Source organism: Anomaloglossus baeobatrachus, chromosome 6, assembly GCF_048569485.1.
Source record: "Anomaloglossus baeobatrachus isolate aAnoBae1 chromosome 6, aAnoBae1.hap1, whole genome shotgun sequence".
Classification (NCBI taxonomy): domain Eukaryota; kingdom Metazoa; phylum Chordata; class Amphibia; order Anura; family Aromobatidae; genus Anomaloglossus; species Anomaloglossus baeobatrachus.
In genome coordinates, this window is record NC_134358.1 from 528,212,338 (window position 1) to 528,225,493 (window position 13,156).

Sequence of the window (13,156 nt, forward strand, 5' to 3'; positions counted from 1 at the left end):
TAATATATAGGAATAGATCCCTCTGTGTGTAATAATGACTCTCTATACTATATAGGAATAGATCCCTCTGTGTGTAATGACTCTATATAATATATAGGAATAGATCCCTCTGTGTGTAATGACTATATAATATATAGGAATAGATCCCTCTGTGTGTAATGACTCTATATAATATATAGGAATAGATCCCTCTGTGTGTAATGACTCTATATAATATATAGGAATAGATCCTTCTGTGTGTAATGTTTCTATATAATATATTATGTAAAGAGAAGGCCTGCACACCAGTGACAGTGCAAGGGGAATAAATGTAAAGCAGAAACTGCTGTGTGAATACTGGCATGAAAAATACAATAGCTATATGTAAGAATGAAAATATGACAATGGAATCTGCATAACTGCCATGAACTTTAATAATAAAGAGCAAGAGGTTCCCAGCTTCCCATACACGGTAAGTTTTTTAACTGCAAGAGAGGACACTAGCTAGGGACCCCAATGTAAGAGAATACCGTGACAAGGTGTTGGAGCTCTATTGCATTGATCAATTCAATAGCTACATTTTTCCTTATTCTTAAAGTTCATGGCAGTTATGCAGATATCATTGTCATATTTTCATTTTTACATATAGCTATTGTATTTTTCATGCCAGTATTCATACAGAGTTTCTGCTTGACATTTATTCCCCTTGCACTGTCACTGGTGTGCAGCCCTTCTCTCCATATAGTGAAGTTTTTTTTAGGGTTTTTGCACCCAGTTCAGACTTAGCATGGTGTTCCAGACGATATTTCTTAATTTGTTTCTATATAATATATGACTTTCCCTTTTTGTATTGAATTACAGTACTGAAATAGATTAACTTTTTGATGATATTCTAATTTATTGAAACTTTTTGTGCCTCTCCTATTTCCTCATAGATTGTAGCTTGTGAGCAGGACGTAATAGTAAATCAGCAATCCCAAAATGTTAGTGTGCAAATTAGCATTAAAATATACACCTTTAATAGTAAACCTTAAAAGAGCAACGTTAATTACTCTGATGCATACAGGTCAAGTTCAAAAAGCCATCACTATCTGAGGTGAACACACCCTGGCCACTTAAGTTAGCCAGATAGGGACACACCCGCCGGGGGTCCCGTCTAGTGATGGCCACTAGAAAAAACCAAACACAAGAAAATAACAAAACAAACAAAACCAAAAGGTGATGTTGCTGTAGGCAAAGGACAATGGTCCAATTGACAAAAAACACAACAAAAGAAATAATACCTAAAAAAACAAATCAGTATGCACTCATCTTGCTGACAGTGGTCAGTCATACATGTACATAAGTATGCAGTAGACTTTTAGGTATTTAAAAAAGGAATGGTCTCACCCAATCCCTTTTCATGGGAGGTCATGCAGTCTCTTGATCCTGAGCAGTAGAGTCGTCCGCCATATACTGGCCCTACCACTTCTTGGATACAAAATAATAAAACTGCTGCCCCAAACTTCCGTCCTCACAAGGACGGACCACAACTAGGTCTCAAGCTGGACCCCTATGCTGACCCTGATGACATCCCGACGCGTTTCGTCACTCAGACTCCTCAGGGGACATAATAATCGTCAGTCAGGTCCTTGCTGCCAGCCCTCACCAAACCATAGTTTCAGAGATGACACTATGGTTTGGTGAGGGCTGGCAGCAAGGACCTCACTGACGATTATTATGTCCCCTGAGGAGTCTGAGTGACGAAACGCGTCGGGATGTCATCAGGGTCAGCATAGGGGTCCAGCTTGAGACCTAGTTGTGGTCCGTCCTTGTGAGGACGGAAGTTTGGGGCAGCAGTTTTATTATTTTGTATCCAAGAAGTGGTAGGGCCAGTATATGGCGGACGACTCTACTGCTCAGGATCAAGAGACTGCATGACCTCCCATGAAAAGGGATTGGGTGAGACCATTCCTTTTTTAAATACCTAAAAGTCTACTGCATACTTATGTACATGTATGACTGACCACTGTCAGCAAGATGAGTGCATACTGATTTGTTTTTTTAGGTATTATTTCTTTTGTTGTGTTTTTTGTCAATTGGACCATTGTCCTTTGCCTACAGCAACATCACTTTTTGGTTTTGTTTGTTTTGTTATTTTCTTGTGTTTGTTTTTTCTAGTGGCCATCACTAGACGGGACCCCCGGCGGGTGTGTCCCTATCTGGCTAACTTAAGTGGCCAGGGTGTGTTCACCTCAGATAGTGATGGCTTTTTGAACTTGACCTGTATGCATCAGAGTAATTAACGTTGCTCTCTTAAGGTTTACTATTAAAGGTGTATATTTTAATGCTAATTTGCACAGCTTGTGAGCAGGACCCTCACTCCTCATGGTATTGGTATCTGTTAAATGTTGTCATTGTATAATATTTCATATTGTCTGTACATGTCTCCTCTGAATTCTAAAGTGCTGCAGAATATGTTGGTGTTCTATAAATAAAAAATATTATTATTATTATTAATATTATTATTATCCTATGCTGGTTATAGATCTTCTATGCTGACCACTCTAGTGAAGTTGTTCCAGTAAAAGGTTTGAAATCCCTCTCTGCAAAATTTTTGGAGTTCCTTTTTGTATTTTGTCCCGCTTGTTTGTCTGTTTCCACGTGTTAAGCCGGCGTCACACGGTATGATCTATCGTGCGATCGCACGAGTGATCGTACCCACCCCCGTGGTTTGTGCCTCACGGGCAATTAGTTGCCCGTGGCGCACAAAGTCGTTAACCCCCGTCACACGTACTTACCTCCCTCACGACCTCGCTGTGGGCGGTGAACATCCTCTTCCTGAAGGGGGAGGGACGTTCGGCGGCACAGCAACGTCACACAGCCGCCGGCCAATAGTAGTGGAGGGGCGGAGATGAGCGGGACGTAACATCCCGCCCACCTCCTTCCTTCCGCATTGCCGGCAGGACACAGGTAAGCTGTAGTTCATCGTTCCCGAGGTGTCACACGGAGCGATGTGTGCTGCCTTGGGAACGATGAACAACTGGAGCACAGAAGGAGGACCGACATTTTGAAAATGAACGACGTGTCAACGAGCAACGATAAGGTGAGTATTTCTGCTTGTTCACAGTCGTTCGTAGCTGTCACACGGTATGACATCTCTAACAATCACGGATGTGCGTCACGGAATCCGTGACCCCGCCGACATATCGCCGGATATATCGTACCGTGTGACGCCGGCATTAGTTTATTGCAGCTGTAAGACTAGTATCTTACTGCATTTTACACTAGCTAGAGCTAGTCCAGGGTCAGCCAGGGCCTAGGCCTGTGATCGCGCTTCGGATGAAGGAGCCATCTAGCAATGATAGGGAGCATAGGCTTCAGACTAAGGTGAGTGTTAGGGATTGATCCTTCACATCTTTCCCTATTGCCAGGACCTCCATTTTTGGCTATTCCTAGTGTTTCCTTCTTGTTGCATGGCACACCCAGCATTTCCTCTGTAAGGCAGGACACTTGATAGAGTGATTCTCAAAAATTCATGATTTCATATACTGGACAAAATTATTTAAAAAAAAAAATAAATTCTGTGACTGTTTAGTAAAAGGTTCCTTTTAGAACAATAACTGATTTGTGGGTATAATTTTGGTAATTTTTTTGTATATATACTGTAACATACCAAATTAGTTTTTCCTACCTAAGGTGTTAAGGACCAAAGGAGACCAGAGCACATTGTAAAAAAATAAATTATATATATATATGTATATATACAGTGCCTACAAGTAGTATTCAACCCCCTGCAGATTTAGCAGGTTTACACATTCGGAATTAACTTGGCATTGTGACATTTGGACTGTAGATCAGCCTGGAAGTGTGAAATGCACTGCAGCAAAAAAGAATGTTATTTCTTTTTTTATTTTTTTTTTTTTAAATTGTGAAAAGTTTATTCAGAGGGTCATTTATTATTCAACCCCTCAAACCACAAGAATTCTGTTTGGTTCCCCTAAAGTATTAAGAAGTATTTCAGGCACAAAGAACAATGAGCTTCACATGTTTGGATTAATTATCTCTTTTTTCCAGCCTTTTCTGACTAATTAAGACCCTCCCCAAACTTGTGAACAGCACTCATACTTGGTCAACATGGGAAAGACAAAGGAGCAGTCCAAGGCCATCAGAGACAAGATCGTGGAGGGTCACAAGGCTGGCAAGGGGTACAAAACCCTTTCCAAGGAGTTGGGCCTACCTGTCTCCACTGTTGGGAGCATCATCCGGAAGTGGAAGGCTTCTGGAACTACTGTTAGCCTTCCACGGCCTGGACAGCCTTTGAAAGTTTCCACCCGTGCCGAGGCCAGGCTTGTCCGAAGAGTCAAGGCTAACCCAAAGACAACAAGGAAGGGACTCCGGGAAGATCTCATGGCAGTGGGGACATTGGTTTCAGTCAATACCATAAGTAACGTACTCCACCGCAATGGTCTCCGTTCCAGACAAGCCCGTAAGGTACCTTTACTTTCAAAGCATCATGTCAAGGCTCGTCTACAGTTTGCTCATGATCACTTGGAGGACTCTGAGACAGACTGGTTCAAGGTTCTCTGGTCTGATGAGACCAAGATCGAGATCTTTGGTGCCAACCACACACGTGACGTTTGGAGACTGGATGGCACTGCATACGACCCCAAGAATACAATCCCTACAGTCAAGCATGGTGGTGGCAGCATCATGCTGTGGAGCTGTTTCTCAGCCAAGGGGCCTGGCCATCTGGTCCGCATCCATTGGAAGATGGATAGCATGGCCTACCTGCAGATTTTGGCCAAGAACCTCCGCTCCTCCATCAAGGATCTTAAGATGGGTCGTCATTTCATCTTCCAACAAGACAACGACCCAAAGCACACAGCCAAGAAAACCAAGGCCTGGTTCAAAAGGGAAAAAATCAAGGTGTTGCAGTGGCCTAGTCAGTCTATTGACCTTAACCCAATTGAAAACTTGTGGAAGGAGCTCAAGATTAAAGTCCACATGAGACACCCAAAGAACTTAGATAACTTGGAGAAGATCTGCATGGAGGAGTGGGCCAAGATAACTCCAGAGACCTGTGCCGGCTTGATCAGGTCTTATAAAAAACAATTATTAGCTGTAATTGCAAACAAGAGTTATTCCACAAAATATTAAACCTAGGGGTAAAAATGTTAATGTTATGGTGAAGAATCAACAACAAGTGGGACACAATTGTGAAGTTGAACAAAATTTATTGGTTATTTTAAACTTTTGTAAAAAAATAACTGAAAATTGGGGCGTGCAATATTATTCATCCCCTTTACTTTCAGAGCAGCAAACTCACTCCAGAAGTTCACTGAGCATCTCTGAATGATCCAATGTTGTCCTAAATGACTGATGATGATAAATATAAGCCACCTGTGTGTAATCAAGTCTCCGTATAAATGCACCTGCTCTGTGATAGTCTCAGTGTTCTGTTTAAAGTACAGAGAGAGCATCATGAAGACCAAGGAACACAACAGGCAGGTCCATGATACTGTTGTGGAGAAGTTTAAAGCCGGATTTGGTTCCAAAAAGATTTCCACAACTTTAAACATCCCAAGAAGCACTGTGCAAGCGATCATATTGAAATGGAAAGAGTATCATACCACTGCAAATCTAACAAGACCCGGCCGTCCCTCAAAAATTTCATGTCAAACAAGGAGAAGACTGATCAGAGATGCAGCCAAGAGGCCCATGATCACTCCGGATGAACTGCAGAGATCTACAGCTGAGGTGGGAGAGTCTGTTCATAGAACAACAATCAGTCGTACACTGCACAAATCTGGCCTTTATGGAAGAGTGGCAAGAAGAAAGCCATTTCTCAAAAATATGCATAAAAAGTGTTGTTTAAAGTTTGCCACAAGCCACCGGGGAGACCCACCAAACATGTGGAAGAAGGTGCTCTAGTCAGAAGAAACCAAAAATGAACTTTTTGGGCACAATGCCAAATGATATGTTTGGTGTAAAAGCAACACAGCTCATCACCCTGAATACACCATCCCAACTGTCAAACATGGTGGTGGCAGCATCATAGTTTTGGCCTGCTTTTCTTCAGCAGGGACAGGGAAGATGGTTAAAATTGATGGGAAGATGGATGGAGCTAAATACAGGACCATTCTTGAGGAAAACCTATTGGAGTCTGCAAAAGACCTAAGACTCGGAGGGAGATTTGTCTTTCAGCAAGACAATGATCCCAAACATAAGGAAAATCTACAATGGAATGGTTCACAAATAAACGTATCCAGGTGTTAGAATGGCCAAGTCACAGTCCAGACCTGAATCCAATCGAGAATCTGTGGAAAGAGCTGAAAACTGCTGTTCACAAACGCCTCCATCCAACCTCACTCAGCTCCAGCTGTTTACAAAGGAATAATGGGCAAGAATTTCAGTCTCTCTCGATGTGCAAAACTGATAGACACATACCCCAAGCGACTTGCAACTGTAATCGCAGCAAAAGGTGGCGCTACAAAAGGGGACAAATAATATTGTGCGCCCCAATTTTCAGTTATTTATTTTTTTTTAAAAAAAAGTTTAAAATAAGCAATACATTTTGTTCAACTCCATACTTGTGTCCCACTTGTTGTTGATTCTTCACCATAAAATTAACATTTTTATCTGTATGTTTGAAGCCTGAAATGCGAGAAGAGGTTGAGAAATTCAAGGGGACCGAATAATTTTGCAAGGCACTGTATATATGTATATATATATATATATATATATATATATATAGTAAAGACCAAAAGTTTGGACACACATTCTCATTTAAAGAGTTTTCTTAATTTTCATTACTCTGGAAATTGTAGATTCACATTGAAGGCATCAAAACTATGAATGAATGAACACATGTGGAATGAAATACTTAACAAAAAAATGTGAAACAACTGAAAATATGTCTTATATTCTAGGTTCTTCAAAGTAGCAGTCTTTTGCTTTGATTAATGCTTTGCATACTCTTTGCATTCTCTTGATGTGCTTCCAGAGGTAGTCACCGGAAATGGTCTTCCAGCAGTTCCCAGAGATGCTTAGCACTTGTTGGCCCATTTGCCTTCACTCTGCGGTCCAGCTCACCCCAAACCATCTCGATTGGGTTCAGGTCTGGTGACTGTGGAGGCCAGGTCATATGGCGTAGCACCCCATCACTCTCCTTCTTAGTCAAATAGCACTTACACAGCCTGGAGGTGTATATATGGGAGGTGTATTATATGGGATGGCAGCAGGAATGACTTTGAAGCATTTGTGAGCTATTTAAATATTAATAAGTACAACATGTTTTTTACCCATTCCTTTGGAGACCAATGTATCGAATTTCTGGATGTTAAATTGTCTGTTACAGAGGGAAAAATTGTACGTGAATTGTACAGAAAGCCTACAGCAGTGAACACGTTACTGCATCATAAAAGTGCCCACCCTGCACATGTCATGAGATCTATTCCCTTCAGCCAATTTTTGAGGGTGTATAGAATCACCAATAACCCAGAAAGATTGGCTGAACAAATTGTCGACATAAAGCAGAGATTTTTAGAACGGGGTTACTCGCAGGCAGAGATTTTGTCAGCCCAAGACCGAGCCAAAGATAGAACCGCTCGCCTGTATGATAGAAAAAAACGATCACATAATATTGATAGCCAGAAAAAGCAAACTAAGACGCAAGAGCGTTTTCTGTTTAATTTTAAATATGGCCCGATGGATTGAATCATCAGGTCTGTCATCAATAAAAACTGGCACATTATAGAAAAAGAAAAAGAGCTAGCTGACATTGCTATAAATAGACCTCTAATTACTTACAGGCGTAGCAAAAATATAGGAGATTTGCTAGTTAAAAAACGTTTCATTACTCCTAACACTTGGCTTCATCGTCTCAGCCCTGTGGGTAACCACAAATGTGGAAACTGCTCATTCTGTCAATTTCATATCACTGATAAGTCCTTTAAGGTGGGCGATGTGTGGCATACAACAAGGCAAGTAATCACATGCCATACTAGAATGGTGGTCTATATTGTCTTCTGCCCGTGCGGGTTATTTTACATTGGTAAGACAATTAGGCCACTGTTCATACGGTTTAGAGAACATCGCAAATCAATTTCTTCAGGCATTGGAGCCACAAAATTAATTAATCATATGAGAATGGCACACAATGCTAACTGCAATTTATTAACTTTTGCTGGACTGGAATTGATTGAACCTCCAGCAGGGGATGGCGATACTCATAGACTACTATTACGAAAAGTAGCTCAGTACATCATTAGATATAACGCTATGAGCCAAATCGGCTTTAATGATAAAAATGACTTGGTGGTCTTTTTAGGCCAATAATAATTTTTTTAGCGTTGCCTTTGTTGTCTGCTCCACATTGCTGACACCTTTTTTGGTATTGTTTTTAATTACCTTTTAATTCACTTCTGATGTCAGCGTGATCCGCTAATTTAAATAAGCAGGATGTGATGTCAGACTTCATTAGACCCGTAGAAGCACTTCCATAGAGTACGAAACGGCCGTCGTCTAACGTGCTGTCCTGTCTCTCCCCCTCCCCGCTTGCCGCAATATGTAACTTCAGCGCACAAATAAATGCCTGCTTTTTTCTACACAGCAAAAATCGGTGAGTGCCTACTCTGTTTTCTCCGTATTTACTTATTGGATTTCTTGTCTGACTTTTGGAGGGAGCACCACGTAGCTGTAGTAGATTTTTCCTCAGCTGAGTCTTGCTGGTCATACCAGAATGCGGTAGGTAACCGCTTTATGTGAATACTGACTGATTTCATAGTTGGAAGTAGTGCCCTGTATTTTTTCCTTCTTTACTCCTGCTTACAGCCTGGAGGTGTGTTTGGGGTCATTCTCCTGTTGAAAAATAAATGATGGTCCAACTAAACGCAAACCGGATGGAATAGCACGCCGCTGCAAGATGCTGTGGCAGCCATGCTGGTTCAGTATGCCTTCAATTTTGAATAAATCCCAACTGTGTCACCAGCAAAGCACCCCCACACCATCACACCTCCTCCTCCATGCTTCACGGTGGGAACCAGGCATGTAGAGTCTATCCATTCATCTTTTCTGCGTCGCACAAAGACACGGTGGTTGAATCCAAAGATCTCAAATTTGGACTCATCAGACCAAAGCACAGATTTCCACTGGTCTAATGTCCATTCCTTGTGTTCTTTAGCCCAAACAAGTCTCTTCTGCTTGTTGCCTTCCTTAGCAGTAGTTTCCTAGCAGCTATTTTACCATGAAGGCCTGCTGCACAAAGTCTCCTCTTAACAGTTGTTCTAGACATGTGTCTGCTGCTAGAACTCTGTGTGGCATTGACCTGGTCTCTAATCTGAGCTGCTCTTAACCTGTGATTTCTGAGGCTGGTGACTCAGATAAGCTTATCCTCCGCAGCAGAGGTGACCTGACTGGCCGCAGAGTGACAGCAAAAGGGCCAACAAGTGCTAAGCATCTCTGGGAACTCCTTCAAGACTGCTGTAAGACCATTCCGGTGACTACCTCTTGAAGCTCATCAAGAGAATGCCAAGCAGTAATCAAAGCTAAAGTTGACTACTTTGAAGAACATAGAATAGAAGACATATATCCAGTTGTTTCACATGTTTTTATTAAGTATTTCATTCCACATGTGTTAATTCATAGTTTTGATGCCTTCAATGTTAATCTACAATTTTCAGAGTCATGAAAATAAAGAAAACTCTTTGAATGAGAAGGTGTGTCCCAACTTTTGGTCTGTACTATATATATATATATATATATATATATATATATATATATATGTATATACCGTATATATATATATATATATATATATATATATATATACACCGTATATATATATATATATATATATATATATATATATATATATATATATATACACAGTCATATGAAAAGTTTGGGCACCCCTATTAATGTTAACCTTTTTTCTTTATAACAATTTGGGTTTTTGCAACAGCTATTTCAGTTTCATATATCTAATAACTGATGGACTGAGTAATATTTCTGGATTGAAATGAGGTTTATTGTACTAACAGAAAATGTGCAATCCACATTTTAACAAAATTTGACTGGTGCAAAAGTATGGGCACCTCAACATAAAAGTGACATTAATATTTTGTAGATCCTCCTTTTGTAAAAATAACAGCCTCTAGTCGCTTCCTGTAGCTTTTAATGAGTTCCTGGATCCTGGATGAAGGTATATTTGACCATTCCTGTTTACAAAACAATTCCAGTTCAGTTAAGTTTGATGGTCGCCGAGCATGGACAGCCGCTTCACATCATCCCACAGATGTTCAATGATATTCAGGTCTGGGGACTGGGATGGCCATTCCAGAACATTGTAATTGTTCCTCTGCATGAATGCCTGAGTAGATTTGGAGCGGTGTATTGGATCATTGTCTTGCTGAAAAATCCATACCCTGCGTAACTTCAACTTCGTCACTGATTCTTGCACATTATTGTCAAGAATCTGCTGATACTGAGTTGAGTTGAATACATGCGACCCTCAACTATAACAAGATTCCCGGTGCCGGCATTGGCCACACAGCCCCAAAGCATGATGGAACCTCCACCAAATTTTACTGTGGCTAGCAAGTGCTTTTCTTGGAATGCCGTGTTTTTTTGCCTCCATGCATAACGCCTTTTTGTATGACCAAAAAACTCAATCTTTGTTTCATCAGTCCACAGGACCTTCTTCCAAAATGTAACTGGCTTGTCCAAATGTGCTTTTGCATACCTCAGGCGACTCTGTTTGTGGCGTGCTTGCAGAAACGGCTTCTTTCGCATCACTCTCCCATACAGCTTCTCATTGTGCAATGTGCGCTGTATTGTTGACCAATGCACATTGACACCATCTGCAGCAAGATGAAACTGCAGGTCTTTGGAGGTGGTCTGTGGATTGTCCTTGACTGTTCTCACCATTCTTCTTCTCTGCCTTTCTGATATTTTTCTTGGCCTGCCACTTCTGGGCTTAACAAGAACTGTACCTGTGTTCTTCCATGTCCTTACTATGTTCCTCACAGTGGAAACTCACAGTTTAAATCTCTGAGACAACTTTTTGTATCCTTCCCCTGAACAACTATGTTGAATAATCTTTGTTTTCAGATCATTTGAGAGTTGTTTTGAGGAGCCCATGATGCAACTCTTCATAGGAGATTCAAATAGGAGAACAACTTGCAAGTGGCCACCTTAAATACCTTTTCTCATGATTGGATACACCTGCCTATGAAGTTCAAAGCTCAATGAGGTTACAAAACCAATTTAGTGCTTTAGTAAGTCAGTAAAAAGTAGTTAGGAGTATTCAAATCAAGAAATTGATAAGGGTGCCCATACTTTTGCACCGATCAAATTTTGTTAAAATGCGGATTGCACATTTTCTGTTAGTACAATAAACCTCATTTCAATCCAGAAATATTACTCAGTCCATCAGTTATTAGATATATGGAACTGAAATAGCTGTTGAAAAAACCCAAATTGTTATAAAGAAAAAAGGTTAACATTAATAGGGGTGCCCAAACTTTTCCATATGACTGTACATATATATATATATATATATATATATATTTATATATATTAAAAAATATATAATTATATATATATATATATATATATATATATATATATATATATACTGCTCAAAAAAAATAAAGGGAACAGTTAAACAACGAAATGGTGTTTTAGTGTTCCCTTTATTTTTTTAACCAGTTGCGAGCAGTTGACCAGGAGGCATGAGACACCTATCTCAGTAGTGATAATCTGCTGAAAAAACACAGATTTTATTGAATAAGATACACATCACTGAAATCAAGGTCTCTGCCCCTACTTTATGCTGCTCTCAGATTACATAAGCAAAAAAAACTTGCTGACAGATTCACTTTATCTTGTGTAATCATATATGGTACTTTGTAATAAATGGACCAATCAAGAACTCTAAAAAGAGAATAGCATAATTAAAAAACCAAGGAGAAATGTATCTGATCACATAACATGAAGTCTATAATTTACATAAGCTCACTTCTTCCTATAAACCATTTATACTAAATAATTCCGCTTTATCCTTTCTCTACAGGTTCTGTGCTGTTATCTGATGATGTGTCAGGAAATTTTTAGCTCAAAAGGAAATCCATTTTTGTACCATCAGGAATCCATTATGTTAATCTGCATTAAACCTCGGGAGATGAAGCACAGCTGTTGTTTACGCCATATTTTTTATTTTTACTGGGTTTGCAAAAAGTCTGAGCAAAGTCTTCAAATAGTAAAAAATAAGTCTTTTTCTTTCTGTTTTGTCTTTCTTTCAAAGTGGTCTGAGGTTGTAAGAACTGGAAAATCAAAGCACTGAGATTACGGTAGTTCATTAACTCAAAATGTACTTATAGAATTTGTTTTAAATGTATTTTCTAAACTAAGCTTTTCTTGACAGTCACTTCCACTTACTTAAAATGTGTCATTCATTTTTCCCAATCTGAGATTTTAAGCATTGTCTTGCTGCCCTTGGGTACCACAAAATGTTCACATAGCTGTGAGTGCCTAAAGCTCAGATTCCCATACTCTACAACTTGCCATCCACTATTTTTAGTGGGCAACGCATCTTTATTAATATTCTGCCAGCAGTATATGTGCTGGAAATTCCTGTTCTATATCTTCCAGCATGTATTGCTTCAACCATTATGTAATGGGTTATCTGTCCTAATGTGAAAGATAGGAGGAGTAGTCAACACTAGAGAGGAAAGAGATCGTATTCAAAAGGATCTAGACACACTCGAACAATGGGCCGAGGAGAACAGAATGGTGTTTAACAGGGACAAATGCAAAGTCATGTATTTGGGAAAGAGAAATGTAAAAAAAAATATAGTATGGGAGGAATATAACTAGGTGATAGCACCGGGGAATAGGACTTTGGGCATAATAGTCGATCCCAGATTCAACATGAGCCAACAATGTGGAGCTCCAGCTAAAAAGGGCAACAAAATTCTGGGATGTATCAAGACAAGCATTGAATCTAGTTCAAGAGAGGTCATTATTCCTCTATACGCTGCCCTGGTCAGACCCCATCTGGAATACTGCGTACAGCTCAGGGCGTCCCAATTCAAGAAAGACATCGATATATTGGAGCAAGTCCAGAGAAAAGCCACCAAGATGGTAGAAAGTCTGCAAACCATGTCATGTGAAAGCCTAATTTTATGCTTGTATG

At 40.0% G+C, this 13,156-nt stretch overlaps 1 protein-coding gene across 1 annotated transcript in view; it reads right to left on the reverse strand.

Moving 5' to 3' along the window:
- The window catches only part of MYO3A (myosin IIIA), a gene marked incomplete at its 5' end in the record, with an annotated part of 269,215 nt that overhangs the window by 150,982 nt on the left and 105,077 nt on the right, over positions 1-13,156 (reverse strand). The gene's annotated exons all lie outside the window — the stretch shown is intronic.